This window comes from Ornithodoros turicata, chromosome 1 (genome assembly GCF_037126465.1).
Source record: "Ornithodoros turicata isolate Travis chromosome 1, ASM3712646v1, whole genome shotgun sequence".
NCBI lineage: Eukaryota > Metazoa > Arthropoda > Arachnida > Ixodida > Argasidae > Ornithodoros > Ornithodoros turicata.
Genome location: NC_088201.1, coordinates 64,624,788 through 64,636,925, shown reverse-complemented (window position 1 = coordinate 64,636,925; position 12,138 = coordinate 64,624,788). Strand labels below are relative to the sequence as shown.

General features: G+C 42.6%; 1 protein-coding gene across 3 annotated transcripts in view; it reads right to left on the bottom strand.

Moving 5' to 3' along the window:
- The window catches only part of LOC135378329 (AP-1 complex subunit gamma-1-like), a 77,344-nt gene that overhangs the window by 29,466 nt on the left and 35,740 nt on the right, over positions 1 to 12,138 (bottom strand). The window lies entirely within an intron of this gene.

The following is a 12,138-nucleotide window of genomic DNA, read 5'->3' as shown; positions in this document are numbered from 1 at the left end:
TCTACAAGTAACAAAGGTGGGTCATTCCAGCTCAAGTGTCCCAGTCGCGTGGCTCGATCATCTCCGATTTCCGCGAAAAAAATCTTTAATGTTCGCCATAATGGCTACATGTGGTCCTCGTAATAGTTTTGTTTAACACAGCACAGAACAGCCACTAGTCTGCTCCGAAAGTCGCGTGCGGTGCGTTTGAGCAGCTGTGAAATTGTTACAACTAAACATGCAGCAAAAATTTCAACAGGACCTTCTTGGACAAGGATAAGACTAATTGCAGCCCCATCCACGCCTTGCCTGAGTAATGCGTTGAACGGCTTTTGCCGAGTGAAAGGCTCATGAAATGTGCGAAGTTTGGTATTTTTTCTCGTAGCATGTAAATGCAGAAATCTAAAAACATATTTATTCTGTTTGGGAGGACCCATGCACTGCATTAATAAAGTTTGAGGTCAAAGCGGCACTTACGCGATTTTTTTTTTTTTTATGCAAAAGTGAGGGTTTCGGGCGGAATTGCCTTAGTTAGCCCGGAAAAAGCGGAATTGGTGGACGCGCCTGAACGCTGAACCTTGTGCATCGGTGTTGCCCGACATTCCAGTAATAAAAACGGAAAATATCTCTAGGGTGTTTTTCGTTTTACTCTGGTGAGGATTTTTTTAGAGCACCCTGGTTGCGAAATGCTCAACTGTGCCCGCAACATTCTGTAGGAAGCGTCAAACCCACTTACAGGCTCAGTCAGGTCTTATCTGTCGAGAGGAGGGGTACCGTGTCATCAGAGAACACGGACTTATCCATATGCTTTTCCTTTCTTTTTCTTTTTGTGATACCAGATATAGTGCTTGCGAGTATTCTTTTCTTTTTTCCTGCTTTGAAACTTCTTTTTGGTATGTGGGCGTGACGTACAATTCAAGGACTTCACAGGAAGCAAAAGGAACGAGATATTGAAAGCAACTACACCTTAGCTCTTTAGTTGTGCGTTCTGTGATCCGCTGCATGAAGTGCAGTGACTCGTGTGCGCATGGCAGAGGCATCATCTAGTGGTGCTGGTGCAGCTGCTGCAAGTATCATTTGAGTTTACGTTCGGACCACGGAACTGCAGCACATTGCGCGCCGCCTTCATTGACTTTTCAACGCTCCAGCGCGAGGAGCAGTTCATTATATCGTTGAGGGCTCGATTGGACGCTAAAACTTTCGGAGGAATTTGTGGGTACCATTACCAACTGCATTCCTCTAAGTACCCGCACGTGCTGGTGTCGAGAACATGGGCCGATTCCTTCTCAGTTCACAACAGAAAGATGAAAGGCACAAAGATAATTTCGACGAATTTATCCTTAAGATTGCCGTCCTTGACTCTCGTTCCTGGACCCAGTCTCTATCCAACATGTTACAAGCGATGCATCAAATAAGGAGGCTAGAAAAGCCCTGTTGCGGCCCGTGGACGACGACGATGTGATTCTGCTGCCACGCGCTACCACGCTGACTTGTCCGTTCTACCTGCACTGTTCTAGTGTGAGGCAACGCACATCTGCCTGCTGGGAGATTGGGCAGTGTACATAAACTTGCAGTGTTTACTACGTCACAAACAGTAATAAAGAGCGTGGCCCGTTCGCATTCTATTGTCTGCTATCCACGGAACCCATCCTTTCTACAGGCAAAAGCTTGTTGTAGACAACAAAATTTTGAGCATTACCTCATTTGCTCACAGCATATGTACAACGGTTCTGAGGCTTAATAAGTTCATTAACGACTGCGTGTTATCTGAGGACATGGTACCTCATCTCTTGACAGATGACGCAGCCTGTAAGTAGGCTTGACGCTTCCTTGGGGTGTCGCACGCACCGTCGAGCGCTTCGCAACCAGGGTGCGCTAAAAAAAATTCTCACTGGAGTTAAACGAAAAACACCCTCGAGATATTTTCTGTTTTTATTACTCGAATGTCGGGCAACACCAATGCGCAAGGTTCAGCGTTCAGGCACGTCCACCAATTCCGCTTTTCTGGGCAAACTAAGGCAATTCCTCGTCCGCACCAAATCTTACAAATACTTAGGTGTAACACTAACAGCAGACCTTTCATGGTCCCAACACATTTCCCGTACTGTCGCCGACGCTAACCCCCTTGGCTTCCTTCAACGCAATCTTAGGCTTGCACCCTCTCATATAAAAAAGCTTGCTTACACGACTTTCATCCGGCCAAAACTTGAGTATGCTTCGCCTATCTGGGACCCCTACCAGGCCTACCTTTCCTCTGCAGTTGAGCACGTACAAAATCGAGCAGTTCGTTTTGTCACTAACTCATATGGCTATGACACTAGCATTTCCGCTCTTCAGAGTGACCTTGCTCTTCCTACCTTATCGTTGTGCCGTATCCAGTCGGGATTTTCGCTCTTTCACAAAATCTATCACTACCATTTCTTAAGTACATCTCTATTACAACCTCCTTCCTACGTACCTGAACGTCATGATCACGAAAATAAGGCTTGCTTACATAAGTATACTAATACCCTTTACTGCTTCCAGTCGTTTATTCCCCAATTGTCAAGACTCTGGAATGACCTTCCCCGCCATGTAGCACTTTTCACTAATCATCCCCAGTTTCAGGCGGCCATCACAAATTTGTTATCTCTCCCCTGACTCTTCTTTACGTTCTTTTTTTTCTCACACTGTTGTTCACAGGATCTATATGTGTACATCCTTGCTGGTTTTTTGCATTATGTCTTGATGACTTTAGTGTTGCATTTCCTTTTTTTTTAGTATATCTGATGTTTCTTTTGTTGTTTGCCGATCATGTTACTTTTTTCAGTTTTTACAGTGTTATTGTCGCCCAACTCCTCCGTTATGTTGTACCCGTTTGGGTCTTTAACGTATTCTAAATAAATAAATAAATAAATTCCGCCCGAAACCCTCACTTTTGCATTTTTTCTTTTTGTTTTATCGCCTACATGCCGCTTCGACCTCAAGCTTTTTTAATGCAGTGCATGGGTCCTTCCGAAGAGAATAAATAATATGTTTCTAGATTTCTGCATTTACATGCTACGAGAGAAAAAAATGCCAAACTTTGCACATTTCAAGGGCCTTTCACTCGGCAAAAGCCGCTCAACGGGTTACTCAGGCAAGGTGTGGATGCAGCTGCAATTAGTCTTATCCTTGTCCAAGAAGGACCTCTTGAAATTTTTGCTGCACGTTTTGTTGTAACCATTCCACGGTCGCTCAAACACACCACACTTTCCGGTCTGACGGGGACATTCAGAGCCGCCTAGTGGCCATTCTGCGCTGTGTTAAACAAAACTATTATGAGGAGGGCATGCAGCCATTATGGCGTGGAAATCAGAAATGGTCAAGCCACGCGACCAGGACTCTTGAGCTGGAATGACCCAGGTAGAAACTGAGTTTGACTTGAGTGGTTGAAAGATAGGTAATACAAAATGAGTGGAGCATCCTCAATACGGCTTTTCGTCACTTTGGTCTTAGAAAGAGCCAAAAATCTGTGTCTTCGTACTCTGTACCACTTCACTTGTATATATCTCCCTTCTTTGAGCTTCGCCTCTTTATTGTCTTCGCCTTTTAAAATATTGTACAGCATGATAGTGTTGCTGTGCATAGGTTTTCAACGTAAAGAAAATGTGCAACAGAACCTCGTTAACTCGAACACAGGTATCTCGAAATATCGGGTGTGTTGAAGCTTTCTTATATCAGTGAACTTCAATTCTTGCATAGTGTTCGTCACTGCTTAACTCGAAAAGTGTTAGGGATGGAATTCGGATACCTAGAAATCTAGCCAGCAAATAAAATGGAATAATGAAAGCAGATCATTAGCTAATGGTTACTGAAGTTTCCAGCTGCTCTGTGGCCATGCTGCGATCCAGTGAGCAACCCTCGCATGACAGCCCTGTGCAAAAGTGTGTTAACTCCTCCCGCGTCTGAACTTGTTAAAGCCATGAATGGTAGACCTTCATGGCTTTCTTTCGTGAAGTTCAACAATGCAGTGGAGTAGAGTTGTTCCACGAGGAGAGGGGGTGTGGCCATTGTCCCATCTGATTCACAATATTTTTCAGCGCAAAGTGATTTCAATTTTGCATTATTTTGGCCATTTTGTGGTGTTACAGCTCCATTGCAAGACTGAGTTTGCCAAAATCAATACATTTTTACGATGCATGAGCACCACGAAAATTTTGAAATTTCTGATTTCAAATTTCTTCCCAGTATTTATGACACTGTGTTAATGAGGGTTTGCTGCAATTGTACACCTAATGCACATACCTACTGCACTTTTTTTTCCTGTGACTTTTCTGTACGAGCATGCATACACGTGAAAGCATTAACTTTTGCAGAGAAGTAAGCACATGCTAGACTAAACTAGGCAAATACACGTGCGGCACTGTCACGTCTTTCTCTATTCGTAGCTAGGTATGCACCTTCTAATACACATAACTTCACTCACTACTAGCACAGAAGCATTTTCTTATTCTTACCACCCATTCTTACCACCAATAGTTTGAATAGACATACAAGTTCATCAGAACGTATCTCAAATAGGACCACCCAAAATGCTAGACCTGTTAACACTTTTGACAACTGAACTATACCACAAAAGAAACGTCTTGAAATTTCCAAATTATTGAAAATAAGCACTGTGAAGCTAGTGCCATATTCTTTTATGAGTTCAACTCCTAAGTGTTAAGCACGCAAATTGTGGAACAGAGGTGTACGAATATGATAGTACACTACCTTCTTAGTGAAAGAGGGGCTTCCAAAACACATGCCATTTCATAAAATGAAATTAAAACTCTCGTCTAACACTAGTTTCGCATACCGTATCAAATGCCATGCACACGGGGCCATCAATAATTGAACTGGTGCTCAAACTGGCATACGGACTTTAATAGTTATAGTTTAAGCCGACATGATTAAGCACAGATAGAATAAGTGCATGAAACATTCTCATGAGGTGCACACGAATGAGGGAAGAGAAAGAGTGATTCGAAAGTGATACCTCATTGAACTGATCCCATCAGAAATATGAGGTGCAGGGTTTCGGAAAGGGAACAAGAATGAGAGAAAGAGCACACTGGCATCAGCAAGAATAACACAACTCTTTTCACTTTATATTACTTAGTATTGCATTCTGCTTGCAGATCAAAGAGTCAACATGTATCTCAAGCTTGAGAACAATATCAATGAGCCCGTTGTTTTCAAGTAAAACATAACAGCTGCTGCTTTCACTCCCAATGGAAATCCTTTTTTCAATTTTTTTCATAATATGTCCCTGAAGAGCAAGATAACTTTTTCTCATCTCAAGTTAACACCAGTGTGAAAAATAAATAACCTCACACTTCTTGTGAAGTTTCGAGATAAATAAACCTAGGAGCAATTAAAATGTGCTCCGTGCATAGGGCCAATCGTAGTGTCATTAGTGTGACAGATCCCTGCTCTCAACTAATTTGAGGAACGCTGAAGATACACTGACACCTTGCTTGGCTGCATACTATCATAGAGAGAATATAGAGTGAAAATCATTTGCAATGTACCTGTAACTTGTAACAAGGTACACTACCTGTCAAACACAGTTGCCGATCTTCGAAGACCAAAATTAAGAAAACGAAGGACTGTAGAAGTAGCAGGCACTGCTGGTACAGTCAACCCTCGAATTACGAACCCCCGATTTACGAATTCCCTCGCTTTACGAACGGTGCCTCCTGGGAGGAAACACATCCCCTTGTTCCTTTACCCTCTGTTTATGAACCCGCGATTTCCAAAAAGTGAACGCATATTATGAATTCCTCAATTTATGAAAGAACTTTCGAGAAACGTTATCTGTTCATAAATCGAGGCTTGAACAGTTTGATAGTTGAACAAGAACAGCCTCAAAGAGTTGTTGGAATTGTCAACTTTTTGTGTGTATGTGTAAAAATGATCATTTAAAACATTATTGTTGTACAATTAGTATTTTATCTTTATACTAGAGTAAGGTGTACTTCCTATGTGGTAAGGAGCTGTGGATGAATGTTATAACAGCAAGGCTTACATTTAGGTATGTGTGAGTATGCTCAAGTTTTGAGTAGTCCTTCCAATATACAAGTATTCAATATTCTGTTCAAATCAAATGTGATGTACAAAGCCTTAAAAAACTACGCATTCAAAAATTCTTTTTTCATGTTGTCTACTTTGCTTTTGCCTCTTCAGCTTTGTGAAACACAACAAGAGCTCATCTTGGGACAATCTACCTTACTCTGTGTATAAGTATCTACAAGATACCTAAATCAGCAGGAAAAGCAGGTGATGGCATCCAGCATCTATCCGCAGATACGTTACTCATACGTACGTTTCCGGAACAAAGCTTGAAACATCTCAGAATTTAGGCCCCCAAAACATTGAAAACGAGTTTCACATATTCATAGATTCAAGCCTTCGTTCCAGGCATAACAACAAGTGCCTCTCAACCAGGTCTAAAATGCTACCACTTTTGCAAGGTAATTATGTATTCTTCAATACATCACCTAGACGAAAATTAGTTCAACCACAAAAAATTGATGTAAGGTATGTCAGCAAATATGCTGCACATGCATATATGTATAAACAAGGGAGATCCCAGCTTCCTCAAAGTAGTCTGGCAGGCGTGACTGTCGACTCATGCACGGAGCCTAAACAGAAGTCTAGCACAAAAAACATTGCTGTGATTGTAACATGGCAGGTTTGGGTTAGGATTATTTTGATCAAGAAGCACAGTGAAACAAAGTTACAACACCAACACTACGTGTATGTGCTCAAGCAACAAAGCCTAGTCAGTTGTGGAAAAGTCAACAGGCTGCACTAGCATAACAAAAATTGCATACTAAGAAACCCTGTTATTGTGGAACCCAGAACCAAGTGCACACACACCAAGGAGCACATTTGAAAACTTAGGACCCTATTTGTAATTTTAAAAACAATGAGAACAACAACAAAAATCTCACAATTATACCTCTAGTAATTAATTGGCTTATGCGCACAAAAATAAAACTAAAAAATAAACAGAAAACTAATACTGCTGTCACATGCGTACATAGTGTACACAGTTGAGCAGTTATACAAGTTATACTTTCATTGTAGTATGAATATGTATTGAAGAGCTACAATGAGAAAACATGAATGCATGTGTATCAATTTGGAAAACCAGAAATGCTTCTCTGGTTGATATCGCACCCCGAAAGTACTCAAGTACACGTAAAACTTGATGTAGCAAACAGCATCTGCCTGATAAGTTATCTGAAATCACTAATTTTTCCTAAAATTATACTTTCTTACTATTAAACATATTATAGCTCTAACTCTAATACAGCAACCAAAAGGTTAATATAAAGGTTGGTAGCAATCCACAAAAGCTTTAGAGACCCACACTAACCACCACATTCTTAGTCCTCCTTTGTCTGCACAAAGACGTTGAAGGGCAGTCAAGATTGTAGTTTGAAGAACCCAGAAACAACAACACTGGAGACGTTCGTGAATTTATTACGGTACAAGCTTTTGTGCAGGAGGCTGCACTTCCTCAGGTACAAAAATGTCTATGTCGCCGTTGTACATATACAGGGTGTTTCACCTAATGTGATAAAAAATCGTACAGTTCAGCCTGTTTATACTAACGATACTGAAGAGAGCACGAATTCCAATCCTATATCAGAGTTATCGCTATATATGAGCTTTGGCAAAGTAGCCGCTCGGGATCACGTCAACAAAGTACAGTGCAATCAAGGGAGCCACTCTGAATGAGGGCTTGATGCGTTTGCAGCACAGGCTAGCTACGTCGGAGACGCGTCATGGGTCGCTAGGCTTTGCCGCACGTATTCAGTCATGCGATAGCGGAAATATGAGAGGCTAAGAGAGAAACTGATGTTCTGAGGCTGGAACAACATAGAAGGGACAGATACAAACAAAGCCTCAAATTGCCTAAGAAATCAACGATGAAAGATGAAAGTCACTGAAAAGGTTAGCCAGCTGTAGGGATCGAACTATGTTGCTCCAGCCTCAGAACATCAGTTTCTCTCTTGTTCAACAGGTGCCGCTTGCGTCGATTTCCGTCGTATGAATGTGTGTATGAGTGAGCAAAAAATGTAAGAGTGAAAGGAGGGTGAGTGAGAGTGAGTGGCTGGTTTGTCGTCCCTTCAGATGATGCACCCCGAAAGTCGCTGGAGGCGGCATGTTAGCTTAGCTCAATTGGTAGAGCCCTGGATCGGTAATCCAGAAGATGTGGGTTCGATCCCTACAGCTGGCTAATTTTTTCAGTGACTTTCATCTTTCATCATATGAGAGGCTGTTTCTTTCCAGAATATTTATTTATAGACAAGCATCAAAACAGCTCAGGACAGAAAATAATGTTATACGCTGGTTTTTCTTCAGCCGTGACTCTAATAAAGGTCGTTTGCGATGTGAAGGCCAACCCAATCGCGAACCCTGCGAACATCAAATTGCTGCCTTTTTCTTGGCTATGCAGTGAACAGGAAGGGTCTTGATTGATCCCCTCAAAACAGCGAGGCTTTGTATGTATTTGTCCCCTCTATGTTGTTCCAGCCTCAGAACATCAGTTCTCTCATGTTCAACAGTTGCCGCTTGCGTCGATCCTGTCGTATGATTGTGTGTATGAGTGAGAAAAATGTAAGAGTGAAAGGGGGATAAGTGAGAGAGTGGTTGGTTTGTCCCTTCAGATGACACACCCTTGGAAGTCGCTGGGGAGGTGTGTGAGCTTAGCTCAATTGGTAGAGCCCTGGACCGGCAATCCAGAAGATGTGGGTTCGAGTCCTATAGCTGGCTAACCTTTTCAGTGACTTCCATCTTTCAGCGAAGCTTGTTTACTTTGCCAACGATTAGTATGAGACACCGCTCCGTGCTGGTCGCGTTTGCACCAGGGATCAGAACAGATATTTTTTTCGGTCCGGTTCAGGTTCAGGCATATTGGTTCGGTTCGGGTTTAGCTCCGCTGAACCAAAATTATTAGCTTGAACCGGTTCAGGCACATCAGTTCAGTTCGGGTTCGGTACCTACTAGAGCTCCGCTGAACATGCACGTTTGCTGAGGGCACAAAAGCATTTTATATAGCTCTAAATTGACGCAGCTGTGTGTCAAAAGTGTTTCTAAGAACAACATAACCGCCAATACCAGATAAGGCTTTGCACCTTTCGAGATCGACGACTTTGTCCACTGCTCGTCATCCAGTGCCGTAGTCATCATCATTCTCACTATCGGAACTGCATTGTCCATTAGAACGCGCCTCGTCCAAGGGCAATTCTGTCTGCCACCTCACATTTTGAAAGGCATGGTACTTCGCAGCCAGGATTTGAACAGATACAAAATGCGTCGAGTCAAGCCATATGCCTTTCCTCATCAAACCAGGAACCGCAGACGCCATCGTAGCATGCAGCAAACCTGAAGAAAACTTGAGGGCGACAGAACAATGTGGAGAGGGAGCATCCCCCTCTACATCTCACGAGCTTCTTCGAAGTCCCCCGCCTTGCAACGCACGCATGTAATCCACGTCAGTTATGCGTGGATAAACACACCGCATTGTCGCTTTGATGCTCATGGAGGCTAAGGCTCTTGAAAATGCAACGCTAATTTATTTTCAGTGAAAAAAAATGGAATCTTGCTTATCGATTTCCGCGCCTTTGCGCTGTACGTGAGCAAACGCTTTGACGATGATCGTTATATCGATGTTTTGTTTACATGTACTTAAATGGGTGAGCTGATGAGCACCAGCAATTTGATCGTAAAATCGGAGTTACCATTATATCAAAGATCATAATAAACAAGGTTTGACTACTAAACACCTAATTGTGTGAACATTATGGGGTCAACACTATTTATCTCGGTGGAGATTTTGCCATTACTTCTGAGCACTTCTATCAAATGTAATTCACGGAAAATTGAATTTTCCCAATTTATCTCGGAAATTAGCCCAGTCAACCTTGCGTTTTTTTTTTTTTTTTTACAGAAACAAAGTGCGCATCGGATTTACCCCACTGCACTGCAAAATTTGCAACAACAGTTTTCGCAATTTTTTTTTCCCGGCTATTCCCATTATAGCAGCAAATGTATTTTGCAATAGAATGAAGTAAATCTGGCATGCATTTTCTGTTTCTGTAAAAAAAAACGTGAGATAGAGTTGGCTAATTTCGGAGTTGAAGTGGGAATATCCAATTTCTCGCGAATTAATTTTCATAAAAGCGCTTAGAAGTCATGGCAACATCACCCCAGAGATACATAGTGTTGACCTCATAACGTTCAGACAAGTAGATTTTTAATCTACCTACAAAGATTTTGCATCACGTTGGGTGAAACACCCTGTATATAGGTTTTCTAAACAGAGGGGGAACTAAACAACATGAATAACAGATACAACCAGAAACACGTCTTCTAGGAACAGGAGAAAGTCGACCAGTCTGTACAAAGTGGAATGAACAAGGGAAGACAGAAGGGTGAACCAAAAAGGCATACCAACTGAAGACTTACAGGCAATAATGGTACAAGTTGTATTAGGATTGCATTGCGCTTATACGAGGGTGGTTCCATAAGTTTCCGGCCCAAGGTAGAAAATGCGCGCAAATTTGAAAATGCAATTAAGGACGCGTGGCGCCATCTGTTGGAGGGCCGGAGCACCATCCTCAACCCTCCCCATGCTTTTGTCGGTTGGAAAGCGGCATTTCAAACAGGCAGGGTGCACTCTTCAGTTAAAATGGAAAAGATCGAGTACCGCGCTGTGATAAAATTCTTGACAAAAGAGGGACTTTCGCCTAGAGAAATTAAAGCGCGACTGGACAACGTGTACAGGGAAGCCTCTCCGTCGTACACAACGGTAAAAGACTGGGCTAAGCAGTTTCGACTGGGGCGAGAGTCGATTGAAGACGATCCACGCGATGGTAGTCCAGTGGAAGTGGTGACACAAGAAAATTTGTCTCTTGTCGAGGAGGAAGTGCTGAGCGACAGGCGTCTGAAGGTGAAGGAAATCTCAGAAAGGCTAAGGCTTTCCAAAACAACCGGTTTTCGCATCATCGTCGAGGGCTTTCACATGAAAAAGGTCAGTGCGAGATGGGTGCCACGACTTCTCTTGTCAGTTCAAAAGCAACAGCGCGTCGTCTGTGCCAAAGAGTTTTTGGAGCTCTGTCAAGAGAACGAAGAAGAAATATTGAAGTCAATTGTCACAGGGGATGAGACTATGGTGCTCTACTATGATCCCCTTTCTAAAAAGGAGTCGATGGAATGGCGCAAACCAGGAGAAGCACCCCCAAGAAAAGCCAAGGTCACACAATCCACAAAGAAGATCATGGCAACAATATTTTGGGATTGTCACGGGATCCTCCTCATCGACTTCAAAGAGAGGAACACCACAGTGAATGCGACTTATTATGCTTCACTCCTGCACAGACTGCGAGACGCCATCAAAGAAAAGAGGCGCGGCAGGTAGAGTCGAGGTGTCCGGTTGCTCCAGGACAATGCCCCTGTCCACACGGCTTCTGTTGCCAAGGCTGCACTGAAGGAGTGCAGCTTCGAAGAAATCCACCACCCACCCTACAGTCCAGACTTGGCACCGAGTGACTACTTCCTGTTCTCAAACTTGAAGAGGGATCTCAGAGGACAGAGATTTCAAAACGATAGTGAGGTACAAGAGGCAGTTTTCCAGCATTTTGCGGACAAAACTGCGGACTATTTTTTCAAGGGTATAAGAATGCTGATTGAAAGGTGTCAAAAGTGCATCAAAGTTAAGGGTGACTATGTCGAAAAGTGATACACTTGTTTCGTCTCTATGACTATTAAAAGTTGGTCGGGCCGGAAACTTATGGAACCACCCTCGTACCATAAGTCTTTCACTGACATAGATACATAGCACATAGATTACATATGAAACAGAGGACCCAGTGAGAAATACAGACCTTGCGTTAATTCCAACTCCGATATCTCATACTTTCGGTTAATTCAAAATAATTAATGTTCGAAATAACGAACTTTTTTTATCAATGGAAACATATGGGCATTTGACGGGAACTTCGAATTCGATCAAATTAGGCACACACAAAAAATGAATTATCGGAGGTCATATTAAACGGAAAATTGGACCCCAACACTTAAGGTATACACTTAACTCCGGTTTTATTCCGAGATATCCGTGGCGATCTCCCCGTAATCAAA